The following is a 27,857-nucleotide window of genomic DNA, read 5'->3' as shown; positions in this document are numbered from 1 at the left end:
ATTAAACATTCTTATGGGGGCACATAACTATACTCCATGTTCACTTGAGAAAATTCTGACACCTCCCAGGTCCTGAAGAGTCCATTACAAATATTCAACACCTGTTAGAAATTCAGTTCAAATCATTGAGAACTCGTTGAATTACACTGTGGGGAAAAGGTACTTTTGAAGGCAGTTTTGCAGGACAATTTTGTTTAAAGATTGCAAGCTGTTCTGTGGAAAGGATGAGAAAAACCTCACATGCTACATGCCTGCTGCAGTGCTCAGATGCTGGAATTCCCAGTGATGAATGGGATGCAATAAGATTACCAAAACCAAATGGTTCACTTACTGCAACCACCAGCTAAATTAGGTATTTACCTAATAAGGGAGTGCTCTGCGACAGCAACCAAGACATATTCTCCCAACCCTCCATCTCTCAATCCCAACTTCTTTAGCTGCCAACTTCCAACAGCAATCAGCTTCAATTATTCCCATGTTAGATATTCAGAGTACCCTGAGCCACTGTCTTAGTTACAGCCTATAGAAGGGGACTTTAAGATCCTTCTATCAACACAATCCAAGTCAAAATTATTGAAGTTTTAGATCACTGACTTCAACATTGTCAGCTTAAAAATATGATGGGATTACTCCTATTTGGAGAATTTAGTGCGGTTTTGAAGTTACTTTTTTTTTCCCCAGCACAGCATTAGTCATGTCTCGCACTCTTCCTGACCTAGGAATGAAAGCCATGACTCAGTCAGTAGCACAGACTATAGGAATGAAAGCCTTGACTCAGTCAGTAGCACTCTTGCCTTTGAGCCAGAATATTAGAAACATGGAAAGATTTACAGTGCAAGAGGAGGCCAAGAAAAGAGCGATCAACCGAATCCCACCTTCCAGCTGTAGGTCTGTAGCCCTGTTGGTTACGGCACTCCAAGTGCACGTCCAAGTGTTTCTTTTTGGTGTGGGTTCATGCTCCACCCCAAAGACGAGAGTACTCTCTCTCTTTGGTCCAGCTAACAAATAAGACAAAAGCAAAATACTGCGGATGCTGGAAATCTGAAATAAAAACAAGAAATGCTGGAATCACTCAGCAGGTCTGGCAGCATCTGTGGAAAGAGAAGCAGAGTTAACGTTTCGGGTCAGTGACCCTTCTTTGGAACTGCAGTTCCAAAGAAGGGTCACTGACCCGAAACGTTAACTCTGCTTCTCTTTCCACAGATGCTGCCAGACCTGCTGAGTGATTCCAGCATTTCTTGTTTTTATAACAAATAAGACAGATGACTTGCTCCTTTAACTCAATGAAGTTTGTGGGATCTTGCTGTGCACAAATCGGCTTTTAAAACAGTGATTACACTTCAAAAAGTGCTTCATTGGTTGCAACATGCTTTGGGATGTTCTGAGGTTGTGAAAGGGGGTATGTAAATGCAAATCTCTCTTCTTTTATTGATTATTAAAAAAAAAATAACAGCCATCAGCTAGCAATTTCAAGATCACAACCTGATGTCAGGTTGCCAGTGACTGCCACTAACTATTGGTGCATTCAGCAGCATTATCTGAATCGCCAGATTAGATTATTGGTTTATAATTAATTCCAGTCGTTCATTATTGCCTGTATAAAATGCACTGTGGCCCAGTTCTCTGCAGCAATACTGACACGAGCACTGTGAGTAACTTTTCCACAGGTCACAGTCACCTGTTAATCTACACAGCAATGTTTTAAAAATTCTGCATTTTTTTGGAAATCTGCTTTTGTCAACTCTTATTATTGTTAATTATAATGATCTCCTGCACCCGTCAAATGCAACTTTATAATTTCCCCTCCTATTTAAAAAAAACATTGAATGAATATGTGTTTGAAAAAAATCCAACCTTTTCAAATATTTATTTTATCTAAACTACACATGGGAACCTGCAGAATGCTTTACAGAGAGAGATATCTTTCAATCAAAGGAAGATCCAGGGTTAGTGTGACTGACATAGCTGGTGCAATTTACTGTCAGTGGCTGGCGCTCATCAAAAGAAATGTGGACTATCTGGTCAGGGGCTTTTGTTTTTGAAAAGATAGGGAAGTAGGGCGAATGCACGGCATCCAGGTCAATCTCAATTCTAGTGTAGCTGAAACACTGCAGCTTTTGAAAAGCTCTGGACAGAAGGGAGAGCTCCATCTCGCTGACAAGACATATTTATTAGCCTGGGGGTCATGCTTTACTGGATTGAATCCAAAGCTCGAGTGTTAGTGTACTCTCCCGTGAATAGTACGACAGTTACAATGTTCACTGGAAAGTAATGACCTGCTTTTGCATTTTATAAGGTGCTCCTCGCAGCAATCCGCATTGTATATCAATTACCTCATCCAGCAGAAGAAGCCACATGGCCAACCCTCGTTAACATTGTATCATTTACTTTCCTTCCAATGTAGCCGCTGAAACTATGGTTTGAACTGAAGGTGTGGAAGATATACAGGGTTTGGAATACAACAATAGGTTGAGAACTGCAGCTTTGCAGTTTGTAAGGATTTAATTAGGATCTGACCCTGCTTCTGCTGTCACTCTTGTTCTATCATCTTTCATAAGTGGTCTCAGGGAACAGGGCAGTAAGTGAGCAGAGATGAGGTGTCATTAATGCTGGAACATCCTAAATCAGGTTTTAAGCTACCATTAAGCCAATTACCCTTGTGTGACTCATTTGTTTTCATGTCAACCAAATTGCTAATTCAATCAACCATACAGAAACCAGCAACCAACCACCCCCCCCCCCACCCACCCCTCCACTGCACGCACAAGAAAAAAACCTTTCCTAGGTAAATTATACAAATTGCAAATGTTCGATTGGGACTTAAATCAAAAGGCAGCAAGTTCAGAAAATGTACATAAATCCTTTCTCTTCTCCTTCTCAACATTAATCCTTCCCATCTGCAACCAATAAATCTAACATGAATTGTGCCAGGACTACATATCTGTTCCATTATTATAATCGCTTACATATGATGTCTATTGCGGAGACTGGTAACAGTCCAAATAACAGTTATTTAACTCCCCTGATTGCTCCAACCAACTCCCAGGTTAATTATTTTGCATGATTACCTTCAAAATGTTGGCACTGGATGGGCATTATGACTTCAGTTATAGAGAGGTGCTGGATTTTATAGTCAAAGCAGGGGAAATTAACCCCAAATCACTCCAGCTCCTAGCAGGCTACCTACTACCAAAAGAAGTGGGGTACAGTGCTGTTTAGCATGGGGGAATTGAGGGCTGTGGGTCTATATTCGGCAGTGTTTGTGTACCCTGTGTACAAGTATGACTATAACCTGGAATAATGGGTCTGAAATTCGACTTGAGTGGGAATGCAAAATGGACGGCATCACATCTGCTGCCTGTTATACATCCCATTGACATGGAATTGCATATTGGGCAGGGCCTATAACTGGCTGCAGATGCAACACTGCCAGATTTGTGTCCACACCCAAGACCGTTTCACCCCGGAGTCTTTCAGGTCAGTGCATTTAGGCAAACTGAAGACAGAAAAAAAAAACATGATTGCAAAGGAAGGACAAGCAAGCATCACCCCGAATGTCTTGTAAACGGCAAAAAACCCACAACTGCACAACAATCAGCCTTTGGCAGCTGAAGAATAACGTGCAATAGATTCTCTTTAGGCAGAGTTTTGTTTTCGGGATTAGGGCAATGCTGGCAGGGCTGCCCAGTTATTATCTGTTGCTCGCTGCCTGGAAAGGCAGTGGTGGTGGGTGTCGGAAGAGGGAGGATTACTTCCTAATAATTGTTTTTAAACAACTGAGTGGCTTTCTAGAGGGCACTAAGAGTCAACTGCCTTGTGCGGAGCTAGACTATGGTAGGCCAGACTGAGTTAGGAAAGCAGGTTCCTTCGCACTAATGGACATCACTAAACCAACTGGGTTTTTAATGACAATCTGGCAAATTTCATGATGATTTTTTTTCCCCTTCTGATGCCAGCCCACAAATTACCAGAGTTGTTGCACTTGATTCCACAATTTGCCATGGATTGAATTTAACAACATCAATTTGCATTGGTATCGCACCTTTAACATAGTAAAACATCCCAAAGGAACTCCACAGGAGTGATTATCAAACAAAATTTGTCACCGTGCCACATAAGGTGATATACTGGGATAGATGACCAGAAGCTTGGTCAAAGAGGTAGATTTTAAGCAGTGTCTTAAAGGAGAGAGAGAGAGAGAAGTAAAGAGGTTTAGGGATCAAATTCCTAGGGTCTAGGCATCTGAAGGCACCTGTGGGTTGCTAGTTCAGTAATATAACCATTATGAAAGATGATGCAAGATAAAGGAAATCATTAACATTTAAAATGACAGTTTCCATTTTGCTGAAGTTTTCCCTGATAATTACACATTATAGGTAGGTTAGATTCAATGACAATTTTGACTGCAAGTACAGTTAGCACTGAAGTATGTTCGGAGACCACATTTCTAAAACAGCTGGATGGTAACCGAATGGTAACAATAAATGGCCTGGTTTGTTTTATGGACAGCTGTATGTTCTAAGTAACTTGATGCACCCATCCACATAAAACAAGTGGATATCCATTATAACCAGTGCACAGATTGTCCAGGTGAGCACTATGCTTTATTTTTGGTCAGCCCTATCCCTTCCTGAACTATAAAGAGCAAACACCGCTTTAATTTCCAGTAAACTCTTCCAATACTAATGATATATTCCCTTGTATATTAAAGATTAAGGGGTGATCTAATTGTGATGCTTAAAATGATTAAAGGATTTGATGAGAGAGAAACTATTTCCTCTGGTGGGAGAGTCCAGTACAAGGGCATAACAATAAAATTAGAGCTGGTCCATTCAGGGGTGATGTCAGGAAGCATTTCCTCACACGAAGGGTTGTGAAAGACTGGAACACTGTCCCCCTAAAAGCTGATAAGGCTGGGGTTCAAAATTTCAAAATAGAGCTTGATAGATTTTTGTTCGACAAGGGTAATAAGGGTTTCAACACCAAAGCAGACAAATGGAGTTAAGATACAGATCAGCCATGGTCTAACTGAATAGTGGAATAGGCTTGAGGGGCTGAATGGCCTCCTCCTGTCCCTATGTTAATTTTCTGTCACATAATGCAAAGTTAAAGGCCAACTTTGGTAATAATAAGAGTTCAGGAGATAATGAAATACACAAAATGGAAGAGAAGTTGCAGGAGATACTATGAATTAACATTATTACCTCAGATCCAAAATATACTTCAGCCTCTGTTGTAGATCTAATTATTTGAAAGATTCCTGTGTTAACCGGGAATGTGGTCTTTGACCAAACGTATGCAAGAAAATGGTGACGCTCAGGTAAAAGGTGTTTTACATCAGCATTTCCCATCATCTTTCCAAAATGGCCATCAATCATCCTTGGCATTTAAAAAAAAAATCAATCTCAGGATATCATCATAATTGCCCATCCCTAGTTGCCCTTGAGATTTCAGGTCTTCTCCTTAAATTGCTGCAGCCCTTGTGGGGAACGTTCCTCCCAAAATTCCATCAAAGCCTGACCACCATCTACAAGGCACAAGTCAGGAGTGTGATTGATGTGCATGGATGGGTGCAGCTCCAACAACACGAAGAACCTTGACACCATCCAGGACCAAGCAGCCCGTTTGATTGGCACCCCATCCACCACTAATGCACAGTGGCAGCAGTGTGTGCCATCTACGAGATGCATTGCAGCAACGCACCAAGGCTCCTTAGACAGCACCTTCCAAACCCGCGACCTCCACCACCCTGAAGGACAAGGGCTGCAGATGCATGGGAACACCACCAGCTGCAAGTTCCCCTCCAAGTCACACACCATCCTGACTTGGAACTATATCGCCGCTCCTTCACTGTCGCTGGGTCAAAATCCTGGAACTCCTTTCCTAACAGCACTGTGGGTGTACCTACCCCACATGGACTGCGGCGGTTCAGGAAGGCGGCTCACCACCACCTTCTCAAGGGCAATTAGGGATGGGCAATAAATACTGGCCTAGCCAGAGACGCCCACATCCCATAAATGAATAAAAAAAGGTAGGCTAAGTTCAGGATTTTGACCCAGTGACAATGACCAACTGTTAATCTATTTCCAAGTCGATGGTTTGTGGCTTGGAGGTAATGTTGTTCCCATGCACCTGCTGCTCTTGTTCTTACAGGTGGTGAAGGTCACAGGTTTGGGAGGTGCTTTGAAAACACCTTGGCGAGTTGTTCTAGTACCTTTGTGTGGATTGTACACATTGCAGCTATGGTGTGTTGGATGTCAAGGCTAGTGGATGATGTTCTGATAAAATGGACTTCTTTGTCCTGGTGTCGAGCTTCTTGAGTGTTGTTGCAGTTGCACCCATCCAGGCCAATGGATAGTATTCTATCACACTCCTGAACTGTGCCTTGTATGTGGTGGAGAGATTTTGGGGAGTCAGGAGGTTACTCGCCATAGAATATCCAGCCTCTGACCTACTTGAGTAGCCATGGCATTTTTGTGGCTGGTCCAGTTAAGCTTCTGGTCAATGGTGACCCCCACAATGCTGATGATGGGGAATTCAGCAACTGTAATGCCGTTGAATGTCAAGGCGAGGTGGTTGTGCTCTCTCTTGTTGCAGATGGGCACTGCGTGACATTCGTGAACTATGTACAATACAGCATGCCTGGCTATTCATAAAACATACCAGGACTTGCTGTTTGTATGCTGCATTATTATTTTGGGGTCTCAAGTTCAGCATCTGAGTCCATTCCCAATAACAAACACTGTCACCCATGCCCAGAGTGTGTTTTATTTGCCAAAAAGCTAGGTAAATTTTAGGAAGCCCAAGGATCTGAAAGAAACCCTTGTCACTATATTTTGGCTTAGCAGTTAAAGCACATGACGGCACGTGATCTTCCGTAATGTTGGAAGTCTCCAAAATTCCCCAGATTCTAGAAGGGTCCTAACAGATTGGAAAATGCAGATGTAATGCCCCTATTCAAGAAAGGAGGGAGACAGAAAGCAGGAAATTATAGGCCAGTTAGCCGAACATTTGTCATTGGGAAAATGCTGGAATCCATTATTAAGGAAGTAGTAGCAGAACATTTAGAAAATCATAATGCAATCAGGCAGAGTCAACATGGTTTTATGAAAGAGAAATAGTGTTTGACAAATTTATTATAGTTCTCTGAGGATGTAACGAGCAGAGTGGATAAAGCTGTCCTCAAAGTTAGCATGCAGGTACAGCAAGTAATTCGGAAGGCAAATACAATGTTTAGCTTTACTGCAAGGGGGATGGAGTATAAAAGTATGGAAGGCTTGCTACAACTGTACAGGGCATTAGTGAGACCACATCTAGAGCACTGCATAGAGTTTTGGTCTCCTTGTTTAAGGAGGGATTTACATGCAATGGAGGCAGTTCAGAGAAGGTTCACTAGGTTGATTCCTGGGATATTGGGATTGTCTGATGAGGAAAGTTTGAGCAGTTTGGGCCTATACTCATTGGAAGTTAGAATGCACAGTGATCGTATTGAAACATATAAGATTCTGAGGGGGCTTGATCGGGTAGTTGCTGAGAGGATGTTCCCCTTCATGAGGGAATCTAGAACTAGGGGACTTAGTTTCAGAATGAGGGGGTCACCTATTTAAGATGGAGATGAGGAAGAATTTCTTCTTCTCAGAGGGTCGTGGATCATTGGAATTTCCTCTCCCAGAGAGCAGTGGAGGCTGAGTCATTGAATATATTCAAGGCTGAGATAGGTAGATTTTTGAACTATAGGGGAGTCAAGGGTTATGAGCAACAGGCAGGAAAGTGGAATTGAGGCCAAGGTCAGATCATATTGAATGGTGGAGCAGGCTCGAGGGACTATATGGCCTATTCCTGCTCTTTATTTCTTATGTTCATAAGCATTTCACTGAAATGTGGCTTTAGCTAAAAAAAACTGCCAAACTGATATATCAAGCAGAAAATGGATAAGTAAAAAACAATAACATACTGGAAATGTGTCCCCCTCCTGCCCTAGACTTGAGTCCGCAGCCCTCTCTAGTTTCTCTGCCATCTTCACTCATGCCCTCTCTGAGACTATCTCGTTCATAAGACCCATCTGCAGCTCTTTTGACTCAATGACCACCCAACTTTCCTTTCTGTTTGCCATGCTAGCTAACGTTGTAAATAGTTCCTTCTCCTCAAGAACCTGCTTCCCCCTGCCTTTCAATATCATCAAATGCCTCCTCCGAAAACCATCTGTCCCTGCAACCTAACAACCTATCTCCAATCTCCTTGAGGGAGCCAAGGATCCACATGCTAAATGCTACCCCTTGGTGACAACATTCGAAGACATGCGGTCAGCTTCTGCCTATAACATCGACAATATCCAGTTCTAACTATTAACCAACTCTGTGTTGTCAAACTGCTCTACTATTCAATTAGACCAAGGCTGATCTGCACCTCAACTCCACTTACTTGCCTTTGTTCTATATCATTGGACACTCTTACCGAAGAAAAATCAATGTTCTCTGTCTTGAAAGTTCCAATTGTTACTCAGCATCCACAGCCTTTTGGAAGCAAAAGTTCCAGATTTTTCAAGTGGGGGGGACTAGCAGGGACAGATTACTCAAATTCGGAAGAGTCTAAATAAGGTGGGGAGCTGTCCTAATAAGCAGTAGATGCCATTTATAGGTGGACAAATGCGAAGTTATGAGATTGGGAAAGGATAATAAACAGTTGCAATATAACCTAACTAGTATTATTCTACAGGGCGTGACACAGAAGAGGGATCTGCGTCGTCGGTGGGCAGATCGCTGAAAGCCATTGGCAGGGTGCGTGACAGCAGCAGCAAAGACAAGTGGCAGATAAATTTCAATACGGAGAAATGTGAAGTGATTCATTTTGGTAGGAAGAAAATGGAGAGACAATACAAAATAAAAGGTACAACTCTAAAGGGGGTGCAGGAGCAGAGGGACCTGGGTGTATATGTGCATAAGTCATTGAAGATGGCAGGACAGCTTGAGAGAGCAGTCAATAAAGCATACAGTATCCTAGGCTTTATTAATAGGGACATCGACTACAAGATCAAGGAGGTTATGTTGAACTTGTATAAGACACTAGTTCAGCCTCAGCTAGACTACTGCGTCCAGTTCTGGGTGCCGCACTTTAGGAACAATCTGAAAGCATTGGAGAGAGTACAGAAAAGATTCACAAGAATGTTTCCAGGGATGAGTAACTTCAGTTATGAAGATAGATTGGAGAGGTTGGGACTGTTTTCCTAAGAGAAGAGAAGGCTGAGAGGTGATTTGATAGAGGTATTCAAAATCATGAAGTGTCTGGACAGAGTAGATAGGGAAAAACTGTTCCCTCTCATGAAAGGACCGCGAACGAGAGGGCAGAGATTTAAAGTAATTGGCAAAAGAAGCAAAAGCGACACGTGGAAAAACCTTTTTATGCAGCAAGTGATTGAGGTCTGGAATGCACTGCCTGAGAGTGCAGTGCAGGCAGGTTCAATCCAGGCATTCAAAAGGCAATTAGACTGTTATGTGCAGGGTTACGGGGAGAAGGAGGGGGAATGGCACTAGGTGAATTGCTCATTTGGAGAGGTGCTGCAGACATGTGCGGCCGACTGGCTGCTTTCTGTGCTGTAACAATTCCGTCATTCTGTGAAAGACAGCATCCCATAAGACATAGATTTCGGTATTTTACTGTATGTTGTAGGCAGCGGCCTCAGTAACTGTTTATTGTGCACAGGTAATTAGTTTTGTGTTCAGTCTTGCGTTTGGGCACTTATTGGCAGAAAGGGAAGGGAAGTGGGATTTGAGTAGAAGGATCCAATTGATCAGCAGAGCTGAATAATAACAACAACTTGTACTTAAATAGTGCCTTTAACATAATGAAACATCCCGAATGGCTTCGCAGGAGTGTTATAAAACAGAATTTGACACTGAGCCACATAAGGCAATATTAGGGCAGATAGCCAAAAGCTTGGCCAAAGAGGTAGGTCTTAAAGAACATTTTAAAGGAGGAATGAGAGCTAAAGAGGCGGAAGGGTTTAGGAAGGGAATTCCAGAGCTCACAGCCTTGGAATAACCTCCTTCTGTGCTGAACTTCCAATGATTCTACACTACCCGTCTGTCTTTTACCAAGGCAACTGCCTAGATTGGACCAGTGGAAAAGGGTTCAATGCTGGAAATCTGAAATATAGACAGAAAACATCGGGTTATGATGCCCGAACTACTGAGCATTTCTAACAATTTCTGTAGGTTGCCCCAGTGCTGGCTATGGCCTGAAGTAACATTCTGGACATTGCAAGATCTCTTTTTTCCCTGACAGGAGCAATTGAAAGCACATGTCCTCTGTTAATGGGGTACCCCACCGCCGTCAGCTTTCATACTACTGTACATAAAAGGGAACAAAGACATGAAAACATAAATGTAGGTTCATGGCATGTTGGAGGAATGCTCCAGACAGAGGTTTATGTTAGGGAACGTGCCCGAGATTTTATAAAGAAAATTAAAACAAAACAGTTTTTGCAATTAAAAAAATGACTATTTAAATAACAGAATAAAAAGCCAGGGATTTTTCCATAATACTGTAGTTAAGTACACAGTCATATTTTTAAATACAAAAGGATTGTATCTTAAAACGTTTGAATCTCCTAAAGAAGGACTGTGCCTTTATATGGCACCTTTCACAGCCTGGTGGCACAGCCAATTAATTATTTTGAAACCTAGTTGCTATTACACTCATAAAATGATACAGCAGAGAAGGTGACCTTTCACCTTATACTGTCTGTGCTGGCTCTTTGAAAGAGGTGTCCAATCAGTTCCACTCCTCTGCTCTTTCCCCATAGCCCTGCACATTTTTCCTGCAAGTATTTATCCAATTCCCTTTAGAAAGTTACAGGTGGAATTTTGTGAGGCCATTTGGAGCAGGAATGGAGGCATGGGGGACTGGAGATTAGCATTGGATGCGCCCGCCCGGAAATCCGACGTCGTGACTTTAGGTTCCGGATTTACTGTGTCAGGAAAGCTCCAAGGCAGCGTTGTCATCCCGACATGACGGGACTCCCACTTGAATTGCTGAACGGGTCGTTATAATACATTAGCATGCAGTTGATGGCGATTCAATGGGGGGCTTGGAATTAAAGTGAACGGCGGGTGGCCCTCATGTGCCTTCGGATCCCCGATCGTTGAAAGGTGGCAGCCCGTGATGAGCGCTGCAAAGGGGAAGAGGGGGGAACCCGAGGCCATTGTCAGCCCGCAGTGCTGAAAACTCTGCATGAGTGTGCTTGGTCTCGGGTGAGAGGACCGGGTGGCTATACTACTGGGTGCTGGGCTGGCTCTCAGCAAGGGTGGGCACTGAGCACCATTAGTACATAAGCCGAGCCAAGGCAAGTTCGTCTCTGCAAGGACAATGTGCTGGAGGCCGACTGATCAGCTGGCTTGGGTCTCATACACCCTGTCTTTGTTGACCCCCGTGGAATGATGAAGCGCCTCTGACAGAGGGAGGGCCAGGAGGAAGCTGGACCTGCCCGTGAAGCTCCAAGACGAGAGTAACAGCAGGCAGCCGTGCCAAGAAGGGCCCACTTGTGCCGCATGAGTGTACTGGACCCGAATCAGCTACCTCCACATGTCCGAGCGGCATTGTCAGCAAAGACTACGGCTCTCCAGGTAGGCCATCACCGATTTATGCACCATGCTCCAGGATGAGTTGTGACCTATGGGATTAAGTGGTCACCCTGTGCCAGTGGCCCTGACAATCACCTCGGCAGTCAACTGTTATGCATCTGGATCTTTCCGGGGATCCACCGCGGACATGTGTGGAGTCTCCCAGGCAGCAGCCCACTGCTGCATCAAGGAGGTGACTAACGCCCTGTTCAAGAGGCCTGGCGACAGTCAGACAGAGAGGGACTTCATCATCTGGAATTCGCTGTCCAGGAGGGTGGTGGAAGTGGAGACAATCAATGATTTCAAAAGGAAATTGGATGGGCACTTGAAGGAAATAAACTTGCTGGGCTTTGGGGATCGACCAGGGATGTGGGACTGACTGGATTGCTCTGCAAAGAGCTGGCATGGACATGATGGGCCAAATGGCCTCCTTCTACATCGTAAATGATTATCACCAGGAAGGGCTTCCATTCAATGTTCAACTAGTCTATGACCGCCGAAAACGTTTCCTACAAGTGTGTGCTCACTTCCCGGGAAGCAGCAACAATGCCTACATACTGCGACAGTTCCTGGTCCCACAACTGTTCAGGCCCCCGCTCGCCTTCAGCGATGGATTCTCAGGGACAAGGGTTACCAATTGAAAACATAGCTATTGATGACTGTGAGGAACCCTCCACTGCAGCAGAGAAAAGGTACAACACTTGCCATGGCTCCACCCGAGCGACCGTCGAGCAGGCCATTGGGCTGTAGATGATGAGATTCCGGTGCCTCGATCGACCCAGTGGATACCTGCAGTATGCCCCAGTGAGGGTCTCACATATTGTGGTTGTCTGCACAATCCAGCACCGCAGAGGGGGGAGGCCTTGCATGAAGAGGACATGATTGATCGCCAGTCCTCAACCAACAAGGGGAACACGGAGGAGGCGACTGAGCAGGCTGCACTGATCTTGAACCCTTGCACCGAAGGGCAAGCACATGGAGCGACAGGCCAGAGGCAGCACACAATCGCATACTTACCAGCTTCCAGCCACCATGATGGCCTCTCAAAGTGAACTCAATAAACACTCACCTCAATGGATTCAGTCTGTCGCCTCCTTTCTATCTGGATTCCGTGCCTAGCATCCAGCTTAACCATGTGCTCTGGCACATCTGAGACGCTCAAAAGAGTGCTGTGGCTACACTGGCAGCCCATTGAGGGAGCATGTTACAATGAAGACATGAAAGAATGAGCATTTTTCAACAATGAATGAGAACTATAATAATGACAGAACTTTATAACACCGTACAAATGACAAATGTCAACCACCAGTGAAACCCCAGTTGTGTCTAAGTGCTTTTCTTTATACATTTACTTGTGCTTCTATGAGGAGTGACCTCTGCGCAGCAGCTGGGCTGGAGACAGGCTGCTGATCAGGCTGCCCCTTGGCCAGGGATGTCTTCGGTAGCCGTGCTCTGGGTGCCTGAGGCCTGGAGTGACCCGGCACTGAAGCAGGACGCTCCTCAGGTGTCGCGGTTACTGGAGCTGGGCTCACTGGCGGAGGGGCTGAGGAGCCGCTGTCCACACTCGGAACGCCTTGAGGGGAGCCCCCAGCTGTGGAGGTCAGCCTCTCCTCCTCCCTTTCAAGGCTCACTTGAGCCTCCCTGCTGACCAGAGAAGGATGAGGACCTGGAGAAGACTCCAGGCATCTTGCCCTTCTCTCGTCTTGTCACTGCTGTGTTGAGATCATGGCCAAGGTGATGGGTGTGCAGGTCTGTGTTCATTTGTGGGAAATGGCTCTCCATGAAGTCGCCAACCTCTCAATGGAGAAAGCCATGTGGTGCTCTCACCAGCTCGTGACGCTGATTTTAAGGCCGAGCGCAAACCCACCAAGGTGAATGTATCTGCGCTGGTGAAACGTGCAGGAGAGTCATGTGACAGTGCCTCCTCTGACTGCTCCTCCTCAGAGGTTAACGGCTGTCATCCTTCAGATGGAGCCTCCTGCGGACCACGACCAGCATGAGAGAACACAAACACCTGTGCGTTAGGCTGTGCAGATCTGGTCATGCCAATCATGCGTGATGTGGATCTCCAGAAGTGTGGTGGATGTTAAATGAAGAAAATTCTCACTCTCTTGCGTGGAGTCTCCAGTCCCACCATCCGCTACTGAGCGGCCGCCCTGGGATCCCGCTAGCTCCCGTGCCTCCTCCTCAACCAGGGAAAGAAGCCGGATATCGGCTATTCCGCCACCAGTCGGTGAGGTCTCCCTGGCGTTATGCGCCCTTTTGTGCTGCAAGTGGAAAGAGGGACATAGTAAGACTCCGCAGGAAGAACAAGAGGACAGTCCTGCTGGTGGCAGCCTCTCGTCCCCAGATACGGTTTCCTAAACGGCTCCTCCCCACGTCCGCTCTGAGGAGACGTCATGGGGCTGAGCTGTGAAAGAAGGTGGCCTGTCACCAAGATGCATCCATGTCTCTGCCAGGATGTGGTAATGCCTAACTCCCTTGCTGTCGCCTTTATGGTGACTCCCTCCCCATGTCGCTCTGCCTCTCACGTAGCCACATGCAAACCCCAAATAGGAGAGAGGTATGGAGCACTCAGCTTGGCAGAATGAAGTTGCTCATTCACCCGCTTCCTGGACTGGACTCAGTTCTGGGGGATGACCTTCACTGCAAACTCCAACCAGGCTCGCTTGGCCAGGCGGGTGGATCTCTTCTTGTCATCCCTTGGAAAGAGGACCTTATAACTTTCCCTAGAAGCCTGGAAGAGAATCTCCAGGGAGGCATCGCTAAACCATGGGGCCACCCAGTCTCTTCCACCTGATATGGTCCCTCTTGGCTTCCAGAGAACTCCTGGCCTTTTGAGGCCTTGGTCAGCAGCACAGTGTCTCCAGGCAAGGAGTGGGGGTCAGCGGCAGAGTGACTCCAGGCAGGCGGGGTCAGCAGCACAGTGACTCCAGGCAGGGGGGGTCAGCAACACAGGGACTCCAGGCAGGGGGGGCTCAGCAACACAGGGACTCCAGGCGGGGGGGGGGGGGTGCTCAGCAACACAGTGACTCCAGGCAGGAGGGATCAGCAGCACAGGGACTCCAGGCAGGGGGGATCAGCAGCACAGGGACTCCAGGCTGGGCGGGGGGGGGGGGGGGGGTGGGGGCTCAGCAACACAGGGACTCCAGGCAGGGGGTGGTCAGCAGCACAGTGACTCCAGGCAGGGGGGATCAGCGGCAGAGTGACTCCAGGCAGGGGGGGGGGGGTGCTCAGCAACACAGTGACTCCAGGCAGGGGGGATCAGCAGCACAGGGACTCCAGGCAGGGGGGATCAGCAGCACAGGGACTCCAGGCAGGGGGGGGGGTGCTCAGCAACACAGTGACTCCAGGCAGGGGGGATCAGCGGCACAGTGACTCCAGGCCGGGCGGGGGGCGGGGGTGGGGGCTCAGCAACACAGGGACTCCAGGCAGGGGGTGGTCAGCAGCACAGTGACTCCAGGCAGGGGGGATCAGCGGCAGAGTGACTCCAGGCAGGGGGGGGGGGCTCAGCAGCACAGGGACTCCAGGCAGGGGGGGTCAGCAGCACAGTGACTCCAGGCAGGGGGGATCAGCGGCAGAGTGACTCCAGGCAGGGGGGATCAGCGGCAGAGTGACTCCAGGCGGGGGGGGGGGGGGGGGGTGGTCAGCAGCACAGTGACTCCAGGCAGGGGTTTCAGCGGCAGAGTGACTCCAGGCAGGGGGGGAGGCGGGCTCAGCAGCACAGGGACTCCAGGCAGGGGGGGTCAGCAGCACAGTGACTCCAGGCAGGGGGGATCAGCGGCAGAGTGACTCCAGGCGGGGGGGGGTCAGCAGCACAGTGACTCCAGGCAGGGGGGGGGGGCTCAGCAGCACAGGGACTCCAGGCAGGGTGGGGTGGTCAGCAGCACAGTAGGAAAAGCAGCATCAAAGTCAGTCAGTGAAGCAGCAGTTTAAACAAGGCCGGCAGCGCTTTAAAAAATGGCGTCAGCACCTGCGTTCCTCTTCGCTGACGAGACCATCAGCCTCTCGCCACCCGCCTCCTTCCTCCAATGAGACGGGCCCCCCGCCTCCTGTCACAAATGGGCTGGCCGCTGCGTAATCGTGGTCAGTTGGCCGCACATGTGACGAGCAGCGACAGTGCCGCCAGGACCCGCGATGGGCTCCCTAAATACAGTCATTATCGTGTAGGCAAAGCTAAACCTTAGTTTCTTCAATGCCAGCAGTATTTAAAAGTGAGGAGGACTGTAATAAACAGATTTTTACTATTTGTTTCGTGGCAATGGCGTATCTGAGAAACTTAGTCTCACGGATGTGAAATTTCAAAACATATGACATTCGCAATCATTTTTGATCATCTAGCATTTCAATTACAAAATAATTTAACTTTGCATCTTGATGTAAATCTATCCATTAAAATTCTTAAACATTGCAGTTAAACACTGACTCAGAATGTAAATGTGCTTCAATGGATCTCCCGTGGCATTGCTCATGGGTGGTGAGGTGTAGCTGATAAAATTGAGCTTTGTCCAATCTGGCCTGTTGAGTAGTTGTCCTAATAGGCAAATTTAGCTAATTGCTGATTATTTGCAAACTCCTACGGTCAACTGGAGAGCAAGTGAAACTGCTTATAGTGTTCTACATTGGAATATAGCATAAGAAATAGGAGCTGGAGTAGACCCTTTGACCCTGCAAGCCTACTCCACCATTCAACAGGATCACTGCTGAACTGCTCCCTCCACTCCACCTTCCTGCATAATCACCATATCCCAGGGAACGATCCTGCCAGCATTTATCCTGTCAAGTCCATTAAGAATTTTATATGTTTCAATTGGATCGCCTCCCATTCTTCAAAATTCTATGGCTGCAGATTGCAAAGTGATTACTTATGAGCAAATGAGGTGATGGCATTTTCTAATTGAACAAGCTGGAGCTCCTTTCTCTATAAAAGAGAAAGCTGGCCTAGCAAGTAACTCTGTTCTATCAAACAGAATGCCCACTAGCACCTTCTCAGGGCCAAAAAAGAATGGGCAATAAATTCCAGCCTTGTAAGTGAGGCCCACATTCTGAGAATCAATTATTTTTTGTAATAGTGGATCAGCTGTCGAGGATTCTGTTTTTTGATTGGCCTCAGAATTACTGGAATCAAAGTTTTCCAAAGGTTCAAATCTGCCATTGGAAAGAACCAACTTCCTAGTTTTGCCTTTTCATGCCCCCACCCCCCCCCCACAGAGAGATCCTCTGGTCTTTTTAAATCAAAGTTTCAGGATGGGGATCCTGCCTCCAAGAGCTGCCGGCCAATCAGAGGGCCGGCAGCTCGGCAGTATCGCCAGCACCACCAGGAGCGGTGGCCACTGCTGGTACTGCAGAAGTCTCGGACTCAGGCCCAGCGCTGAAACCCCAAACCAGAGGTTGGTGAGGTGGGGTCACCAGGGTCAGTCCGGAAGGCCCCGGCAAGGGGGGATGGGTGTGCAGTCCAGGAGGAGGGGGTTCCCAGAGGGTAAACTTGTTCCCGTTGGAGGTCCTCCGTGGGCCACAAATTGCTCACAAAGGAGGGAACCCCCTCCCCCCCACCCAAGCCCGCAGGGAGGGTGCCTCGTTTTACAAGGTCGCACCCCCTGCTGCTGGTAAGATCCTAGTGGCAGCAGGAAGAGGCCCTTAATTGGCCGTTAATAGGTCACTTAAGGGCCTCAATTGGCCTTTGGGCTGGAAGGCCGTCATCAGCCTATCCTGCCGCCGTGAAGATTGCTAGGCGACGGGCCCTCCGCCCCGTTGTCCCCCCCTCGCCACCTGTTGCCTCTGTCCCCATCCCCCCCGTCTCAAGGGGTCTCACAAAATCCCAGCTTAAGAGTAGGCTTGTAGTGGTACAAAAACATGGGGGGGGGGGGGGGGTGGTGCCCTCGAGATCAGGCAGCGGAGGGCTGCCTTCTGCTTTCCACACCTCACAAGGCAACAGAACAGTCATGGTATATTGTCTCTGACACAAGTCATCATGGCATTGAGCCACTGTCACTTTCACTTCTTTAAAAACACAAAATGATCATAGCCTTACATATTTCATCTGTTTTCCATCAGCCTCGACTATTTTGCAGCTCATTCCCAAATGGCCGATATAGACAAATGTTGCGCAACATTCCAGCAGTGTTTATGGCCCAAAAAAATGGACTTACTTTACTTTATTGCAAATTGAAAAAAATCAGAGGAGGGTTCAGGTGAAGGAAAATGTATGAATCAAAAGAAAAAAGTCAAGGCCACAGAACAGCGTAGCAATTTGGGTACAGGGAGGCAGAGCGTGACAAGAAGAGACAAAGAGTTTAACAGTGATAGTGCATCAGTCAGTAAGGGCAAAAAAGGTAAACAAAAATTAAAATTAAAGGTGCTTTATCTGAATGAACAATACATTTGGAACATGATAGATGAATTAATGCCACAAATGGTGATAAATGGGTTTGATCTAGTAGCCATTACTGAGATGGGATTGCATGGTGACCAAGGTTGGGAACTAAATATTCCAAGATACTTGATATTGTGAAAAGACAGACAAAATGGAAGGGGATAATACAGGATAATATAAGGACAGTAGTGAGGAAAGATCATGGCTCGGAAGAGTAAGAAGTCAAGTCAGTATGGGTGGAGATGGGAAATAGCAAGAGTCAGAAACGCAGGTGGGAGTAGCTTAAAGGCCCCTAACAATAGCTGATCAGCTAGACAGAATATTAATCAAGAAATAAGAGGAGCTTGTAACTAAGGTAATGCAATAATCGTGGGGGGCTTTAATCTTCATAAAGACTGGACAAATCAAAATGGCAAAAGTAGCTTGGAGATGAGGTCATGGAATGTATTCAAGACAGTATCATGGAACCAACCAGGGAACATGGTATTTTAAATCTGTCTTGTGTAATGAGACAGGGTTAATTAGTAAAGGATCCTCTGAGGAAAAATCATCATAATATTACACATTGCGTTTTGAGAGTGATAAACTTAAGCCTGAAACTAGAGTCTTAGTCTTAAAGCCAATTAGATGATATAAGGGGTGGGTTGGCTAAGGTAGACTGGAAAATTAGATTAAAAGGTATGATGATAGATAAGCAATGGCGAACATTTAAAAAATACTACATACTTCTCAACAAATATACATTCCATTGAGAAACAAAGACTCCACGGGAAAAGTGATCCATCTGTAGCTAACTAATGAAGCTAAGAGTAAAAGAAGAGGCTTAAAATGTTGCCAAGAAAAGTAGTAAGCCTGAGGATTGTGAGAGTTAAGAATCAGTAGAAAAATGACAGAAAGTTGACAAACAGGAAAAAAACAGAATATGAAAGTAAACGAGCAAAAATATAAAACCCGTTTTTAAGAACTTCGACATTTATATAAAGCCTTATATGACCACCGGACTTCTCAAAATGCTTTACAGACAATGAAATACTTTTGAAGTGCAGTCACTGTTGTAATGTAGGAAACGGAGCAGCCAATTTGCACACAGCAAGATCCCACAAACAACAATGTGATAATGAGTATTGCTGAAAATAGGGACATTTTCAGCAACACTCACGTTCTGTACTGCCAAACGACTAAATGTGATAATGACCAGGTTTAGTGATGTTGATTGAGGGATAAATATTGGCCAGGTTTACTCACCTGCTCTTCTTCAAAATAATGGGATCTTTTATACCCACTTGACTAAGCAGACGGGGCCTCGGTTTAACATCTCATCCAAAAGATGGCACCTCCGACAGTGCAGCACTCCTTCAGTACAGCACTGGAGTGTCAGATTTTCTTTTAAATTATTGTACACTAAGTAGCGAAAGTAAATGTGGATCCCTTACAAGTAGAAATACCAAGCAGAAATTATAATGGGGAATGAAGAAATGGCAGGGATGTTAGACAAAAATCGTGTGTCCTTCTTCACAGTAAAAGACACAAAAATACCAGAAATAGTGGGAAACCAAGGGTCAAAGGCGATTGAGGAACTTTAAGTAATTAATATTAGTAAATAAAAAGTACTGGAGAAATTCATGGGACTAAAAGCTGACAAACCCGCTGTACCTGATGGTCAACATCCTAGGGTTCTAAAAGAAGTGAGTGCAGAGACAGTGGATGGATTAGTTGTGATCTTCCAAAATTCCCTAGATTCTGGAATGCTCCCAGTGACTTGGAAGGTAGCAACTGTAACAACATAATTCAAGAAAGGAGGGAAAGAGAAAACAGGGAACTACAGGCCAGTTAGCCGGACATCAATCGTTGGGAAAATGCTGGAATCCATTGTTCAGGAAGTGGTTACAGTGCACTTAGAAAATCATAATATTATTAAGCAGAGTCAATATGGATTTAGGAAAGGGAGATCATGTTTGACAAATCTATCAGAGTTGTTGAGGATGCAACAAGCAGGGTAGATAAAGCGGCTTCAAAAAAGGCATTTAATAAGGTGCCACACAAAAGATAAGGGCTCATGGGTTGGGGGTAATATATTAGTATGGAGAGACGATTCGTTAACGAATAGAAAACAGAGTAGGAATAAACGGATCATTTTCAGGTTGACCGGTTGTTACTAGTGGGATATGGCAAGGATATGGGCTGGGGCCTCCACTAGTGACAATCTATATTAATGATTTAGACAAAGGGGTTGAGTGTAATGTATCCAAGTTTGTTCACGATACAAAGCTTGGGGGGACAAAGCTGTGAGGAGGACACATAGAATCTGCAATGGGATGTGACAGGTTAAGTGAGTGGGCAACAAGGTGGTGGATGGAGTATGATGTGGGGGAAATGTGATATTATTCGCTGGAAGGAAGAATAGAAAAACAGAATATTTTAACAGGTGAGAAACTATTAAATGTTGGTGTTCAGAGGGACTTGAATGTCTTTGTACATGAAACACAGAAAATAATATGCAGTTTCAGCGAGCAATTAGGAAGGCAAATGACATGTTGGCATTTATTACAAGGAGATTAGAGTACAAGAGTTTTGCTGCAATTGTACAAGACTTTTGTGAGACTACATTTGGAATACTACGTACTCTTTTGATTTCCTCACTGAAAGAAGGATATACTTGTCTTAGAGAGGATGTACTGAAGGTTCACTAGGATGAGAGGGTTGTCCTATGAGGAGAGATGAGAGGTGATCTCATTGAAACATTTAAGATTCTGAGAGGGTTTGACAATGTAGAGAGGCTGTTTGCCCTGTCTGGAGAGTCTAGAACTATCATACATAGGGCTGAGGTTTACTGACCCCTGACGTTGGGGGTCATGGTGGGGGGCACGGAAAATGCCTCCGGGAGAGGCCCGTCATGGGAAGCTGGGAAGGCCCGATCCGATATTGCCGGCAGTAGCAAGGCCTCGTGGCAGCACCCCCGTTGCTCGGTGACAGGAGCAGGATTTAAATATGTTAATGAATTAATGACTTACCTGCTCCCACCAGCTGTCCCGCTGTGATATTAAGGTTGGTTGCCGGGACTCCTGCACCTTCGGATCTCCGTTCAGAGATCAGAGGTGGAACACTGGTTGGGAGGGGGGGGGGGGAAACAGGTAAGTTTTCAGGGCAGGTGCGGGGGGAGCGGGATTCAAAGATTTTGATTGGTCGAGGGGGTGGTGGGAAGGGGTAAAGGTCATAGTTTATGAACTTTGGGAGGGAGCGGTCAGGATCACAAGGTAAATTTTTGGTGGGGGGAGAGGGCAAATTATAAATTTTAAGGTCGGGGGTGGGTGGGGTGTTGGTGGGAGAGGGTCGCGATAACTTTACTTTTTTACAATCATATATCTTTAAAAATGTAAATTACATTGAAGGGCTGGAAGCCCTTTAAAAATGGCGTCGGCACCCACGCAATGGCGCCAGATGCTATTGCCAGGGATGGACCGTCCGCCCTCTCCCACGTCACCGTGGCAGGAGAGGGGGGAGGCTGTCCACCCCGGCCATGTAAATGAGCCGCCAGGTTTAATATCGCAGCAGCTCTGTGGAGTAAATCCCGCGTGTTTGATCCGCCATCAGTGAAGTGGCGACGAACTTGTAAAATGCAGCCCATAGTCTCAGAATAAAGAGTTGGCCATTTAGGACTGAGATGATGAGAAATTCCTTCACTCAGAGGGCTGTAAAAAGAAAAACCCACTGGGGTGGAGTTTCCACTTCAGCTGCGATCAAGAATTTAGGAACATAGGGGCATAGGGAATATGAGCAGGAGTAGGCCATTCGGCCCCTCAATCCTGCTCTGCCATTCAACTAGATCATAGCTGATCTTTTACCTCAACGCCATTTTCCCGCACTATCCCCATATCCCTTGATATCTTTAATAACTAGAAATCCATCAATTTCAGTCTTGAACATTCTCAATGACTGAGCCTCCACAGCCCTCTGGGGTAGAGAATTCCACAGATTCACCAACCTCTGTGTAAAGAACTTCCTCTTCATCTCAGTCCTAAATAGCCTACCACATTCTGAGTCCCCTGGTTCTCGACCCCCACAGCCAGGGGAAACTTCCTTCCTGCATCTACCCTGTCGAGCCCTGTAATAATTTTGTATGCTTCAATGAGATCTCATTCTTCTAAACTCCAGAGAATACAGGCCCAGTCTCCTCAATCTCTCCTCATAGACAATCCCATCATCCCGGAGATCAGTCTGGTGAACCTTCGTTGCACTCCCTCTATAGCAAGTATATCCTTCCTTCCATGTAACCAAAAAAATGTGCTTGAAATCGCATTGCTTAGGTTACTCTCCAAGTTTCTACTAAAAACAATTTGCACAAGCGTAAAATCTTCTATGAACCAGCGGAATTGAGCAGCGTGATCGAACATAATTGTTTCTTCCCGTTAAAAACTATTCCTTGATGTAATTAAGAAGGGTAACCTGGTGCAGTCTTATTAATACAGCTGAAAATGGATTTATCAAAATAAGTATCCAGTCCTCCACTTGAGTAACCCGACTTAAAATCACTGAAAATGAGTTTTAAAAAAACTATACAGAACCACTTGACAGTTTCGCTGGTGTACACTAGTCAGTTTCTTCATACACTAAATATCTTTTAATATCAAGAGCTATTAAAACGTGCCTACTGGTGCCTGTGGAAGTAAGCACAATTTGAAAAGTCTTTCCCCAATCAGTGCAATTGGCAGATTCTCGCAATTTCAACCTGGGGGCATGGCCAGTTACATAGGCAGAACCTGATTCGGGAAAATTGAATCTTCTATCAGTGGAAAGATCACAGAAAACACGAGTGTAAGTGGTTTTGGGAGTGACTTGCTTAACGTTCAAAATTCCCCACTCTTTTGTGCTGGTTCACCCAATTCTGCCTAGATTGAGCTGGAATCTGGATGCAAAAACTAGTGGAAACTGCACCCCCCCCACCCCCACCCAATAAACACAACTGTATCTGTAATAAAAAATGTTTAATAAAAAAAAGTTCAGTGTGGGGCATTTTTTCTTTAAATGCACGATATCCTGAAGTGATACACATGCAGTAGTTGCACACAGACAAAAATATTCAACATAATTTTTAAAGTATTAAAAAAGCATTATTTATATTTTACTTGCTTTCTATATCAGCTTGATTCTTCTCTAATAACTGGCTTGCAATTTTCTGATTGCTAGATATAATTAGCTCCTCTCGTCTTTGATCTATTGCTCCAAATTGTGTTTACTTGTGCCAAATTGCATTTATCTTTGTGCTTAATAGCCTCAGTGTATATTTTCAAATTATGTGTTTACTTCTGAACAGCATAAAATGCAATTCAATTAGGTTTTTCTGATTAAAGTAATTAATAAGTAATTAATATGTCCACTGGACTTTCTTTTCTTTCTATATAGAGGTTAGAAGGGAGTAAGCAGTGGAGCCTAGACGGAGCTGGAGTGGAGATCGACACTGTCCTAGAGAACAGGGGGTCCAGAGTAAACATAGGTGAGGGAGGCTGTAAGTCAGCACAGAATAACCAGGGAGCGTGAAGCAGTTCAGTTGAAAGGGAATGCTGTACTGAACTTTGCGGTTTGTGGTTGCTTAATGGGGAGTGAAAGATGAGAAATCTATGGTGTGGGTTCATGAGAGCTTCTGGGAACTGACCTCCAGTGACTTAAGCCGAGAAATCCAGGCTGACACTCCAGTAGAGTACTGAGGAAGTGCTGCACTGTCAGAGGCGCTGTCTTTTGGATGAGACGATAAACCAAAGTCCTGTCTGTCCTCTCTGGTGAATGTAAAAGGTCCCCTGGCAGTATTTCGACAACGGGTAGGGGAGTTAACCCTGGTGTCCTAGCCAATATTTTCTCCCCAATCAACATAATTAAAACAGATTATCTGATCGGCTACCACATTGCTGTTCATGGGAGCTTGCTGTGCACAAATTGGCTACCGCGTTTCCTACATTACCACAGCAACAACACTTCAAAGTATTTTATTGGCTGTAAAGTGCGACATAAATGCATTTTTTTTTACCATCACAGTGAAAGTATTTTTCCTGTAATTGTCAAGAACATTTATTTCTTTTATTTGGTGGATTGCGTTTGGGGAGATAATTGCAATTAGGAAGCAAAGTTTTGTTTGACAGGATTGGGAAATAACAAAAATATTTAAAAATAGCCAAGGGCAAAGCTGGGAAATACAGGTCATCAAACACTTAACCAATGAGGAAAAAGAAAATTGAGTGACACAGCTCCATTTGGAAAGACCTGGTGGGTCAAAGGTCACAGTGCAGATGACCAATACACAAAAACTCATTGTAAAATTAGTGTTAACAGAGCTTTCTGCAACACTTAGCAAACTGTGCAAAGCTGAGTGCTCATAAAGCATATTCCATTACATGTTGCAGTAGTAAGGACAAGCCAGGAGTGGCTATATAAACACAGTGTGACAAGTGGGAAACTAAACCACCACACAAGAGAATACCAGTGGCACTGGGACCCGCTGAAGGAACATTTGCTATTATCTGCATCTCTTACCAGCAATAGGGATCTTGTTGCAATGACCTAGTAAAGTCAGTCATACAGCACCACCAGCAGGAGATGGTCTGAAATACAAAAGGGAAGAAAAACAGCTGATTAATAGAGGCAAAAAACTCTTGCATTTATATAGCACCTTTCACAATCTCAGGATGTCCCAAAGCACTTTACAGCCAATTAAGTACTTTTGAAGTGTAGTCACTGTTGTAATGTAAGAATCACGGCAGCCAATTTGAGCACAGCAAGATCCCAGAAACAGCAATGTAGTAATGACCAGATACTCTGTATTTTCAATGACGTTGATTGAGGGATTATTCGCCAGGACACCAGAGAGACCTCTGCTGCTCTTGTTCAAAATAACACCCTGGAATCTTTTATACCCACCTGAGGGGGAAGACAGGGCCTCAGTTTAATGCCACATCCGTGCGATGCTTCCTCAGTACTGCACTGAAGTGTCAGCTTTGAGTATTTTTGGACAAGTCCCTGGAGGGGATCTTGTAATCCACAACCTTTTGACTCAGAGATGTGACTACTACCTACTGAGCCAAGGCCGATACAGGAACTGCTGATTGGTAAATCGAATGAGGAATCCCAACACAACATTAAAGATAGTATCAAACTTAAAGAAAAAGCCTATAATTGTGCAAAGATGGGAGGCAGGTCAGAAGATTGGACAGAATATAAAAATCAGCAAAGAATGACTAAAAGATTGATAAGGAAGGGGAAATTAAAGTAGGAGAGAATGCTAGCTAGAAATATAAAGACAGATAGTAAGAGTTTCTATAGATATTTGAAAAAAAAAAGTTAACAAAGTGAGCGCTGGTCCTATAGAAAGTGAGTCTGGGGAATTAATAGTGGATAATAAGGAGATGGCAAATGAGTTGAACAGGTATTTTGCATTGGTCTTCACTATTGAGGATACAAGTAATATTCCAGTATTAGTTGTAAGTCAGGAAATGGAAGGGAGGGAGGAACTCAAGAAAATTACGATCACCAGGGAAGTGGTACTGAACAAATTGTTGGAGCTGCGGGCTGACAAGTCCCCAGGTCCTGATGGACTTTCATCCTCGGGTGTCAAAAGAAGTGGCTAGAGAGGTAGTTGATGCGTTAGTTTTAATTTTCCAAAATTCCCTAGATTCGGGGATGGTTCTGTTCGATTGGAAAATAGCGAATGTAACTCCTTTATTCAAAAAGGGAGGGAGACAGAAAGCAGGAAACTACAGGCCAGTTAGCTTAACATTTGTCTTAGGGAAAATGTTAGAAGCTATTATTAAAGATGGTATAGCAGGGCATTCAGAAAAATCCAAAGCAATCAGGCAGAGTCAACATGGTTTTGTGAAAGGGAAATCACAATTAACCAATTTATTGGAGTTCTTTGAGGGAGTTACATGAGCTGTGGATAAAGGGGAACTGGTGGATGTATTGTACTTAGATTTCCAGAAGGCATTTGATAAGGTGCCACATCAAAGGCTATTGCAGAAAATAAAAGCTCATGGTGTAGGGGGTAACATATTGGCATGGATAGAAGATTGGCTGGCTAACAGGAAACAGAGAGTAGGCAAAAATGGGTCATTTTCTGGTTGGCAAGATGTAACAAGTGGTGTGCCACAGGGATCTGTGCTGGGGCCTCAATTTTTTACAATTTATATAAATGACTTAGATGAAGGGACCGAAGGTATGGTTGCTAAGTTTGCTGATGACACAAAGATAGAGAGGAAAGTAACTTGTAAAGAGGACATAAGGAGGCTACAAAGGGATATAGATAGGTTAAGTGAGTGGGCAAAGACCTGGCAAATGGAGTATAATGTGGGAAAGTGTGAAATTGTCCACTGTGGCAGAAAGAAGAAAAAAGAAGCATATTATCTAAATGGTGAGAGTTTGCAGTGCTCTGAGATGCAGAGGGATCTGGGTGTCCTAGCGCATGAATCGCAAGAGATTAGTATGAGGGTACAGCACATAATTGGGAAAGCTACTAGAATGTTATCGTTTATCGTGAGGGGAATTGAATACAAAAGTAAGGAGGTTATATTTCAGCTATACAGGGCATTGATGAGACCACATCTGGAGTACTGTGTACAGTACCGGTCTCCTTATTTAAGGAAGGATGTAAATGCATTGGAGGCAGTTCAGAGAAGGTTTACGAGACGAATACCTGGAATGGGCGGGCTGTCTTACGAGGAAAGATTGGACAGACTAGGCTTGTATCCTCTGAAATTTAGAAGAGTAAGGGGCGACTTGATTGAAATTATAAGATCATGAGGGGTCGTAACAGGGTGGATGTGGAAAGGAAGTTTCCCCTTGTGGGAGAATCTAGAACCAGGGTCACTGTTTAAAAATAAGTGGTCACCCATTTAAGGCAGAGATGAGGAGAAATTTTTTCTCTCAGAGGGTCATGAGTCTGTGCAATTCTCTTCCTCAAAAGACGGTGGAAGCAGAGTCTTCGAATATTTTTAAGGCAGAGGTAGATAGATTCTTGATAAGCAAGGGGGTGGAAGGTTATCAGGAGTAGGTGGAAATGTGGAGTCATAGCGTTATACAGCACAGAAACAGGCCCTTCGGCCCATCGTGTCTGTGCCAGCCAACAAGCACCTAACTATTCTAATCCCATTTTCCAGCACGTGGCCCGTAGCCTTGTATGTTATGGCATTTCAAGTGCTCATCTAAATACTTCTTAAATGTTGTGAGGGTTCCTGCCTCTACCACTTCTTCAGGCAGTGCGTTCCAGATTCCAAACACCTTCTGAGTGAAAACATTTTCCTCAAATTCCCTCTAAACCTCCTGCCCCTTACCTTAAATCTATGCCCCCTGGTTATTGACCCCTCTGCTATGGGAAAAAGTTTCTTCCTATCTAACGTATCAATGTCCCTCATAATTTTCTATACCTCAATCATGTCCCCCCTCAGTCTTCTCTGTTCTTAGGAAAACAACCCCAGCCTTTTCAGTCTCTCTTCATGGCTGAAATGCTCCAGCCCAGGCAACATCCTGGTGAATCTCCTCTGCACCCTCTACAGTGCAATCACATCCTTCCTATAGTGTGGTGCCCAGAACTGTACACAGTACTCCAGCTGTGGTCTAACTAGCGTTTTATACAGCTCCATCATAACCTCCCTGCTCTTATATTCTATGCCTCGGCTAATAAAGACAACTATCCCATATGCCTTCCTAACCACCTTATCTACCTGTGCTGCTACCTTCAGTGATCTATGGACAAGTACACCAAGGTCCCTCTGACCCTCTGTACTTCCTAGGGCCCTACCATCCATTGTATATTCCCTTGCCTTGTTAGTCCTCCCAAAATGCATCATCTCACACTTCTCAGGATTAAATTCCATCTGCCATAGCTC

General features: G+C 45.2%; 1 protein-coding gene across 5 annotated transcripts in view; it reads right to left on the bottom strand.

Moving 5' to 3' along the window:
• The window catches only part of LOC137377350 (uncharacterized), a 161,041-nt gene that overhangs the window by 85,594 nt on the left and 47,590 nt on the right, over window positions 1–27,857 (bottom strand). For all 5 annotated transcript variants that reach the window (XM_068046932.1, XM_068046930.1, XM_068046931.1 and 2 more), the window contains exon 3: window positions 24,514–24,581. The gene's annotated coding sequence lies outside the window, so the exon portion shown is untranslated. The remainder of the gene's footprint in view (window positions 1–24,513; window positions 24,582–27,857) is intronic.

Source organism: Heterodontus francisci, chromosome 14, assembly GCF_036365525.1.
Source record: "Heterodontus francisci isolate sHetFra1 chromosome 14, sHetFra1.hap1, whole genome shotgun sequence".
Lineage (NCBI taxonomy): Eukaryota > Metazoa > Chordata > Chondrichthyes > Heterodontiformes > Heterodontidae > Heterodontus > Heterodontus francisci.
This window is presented reverse-complemented; position numbering and strand designations above follow the sequence as displayed.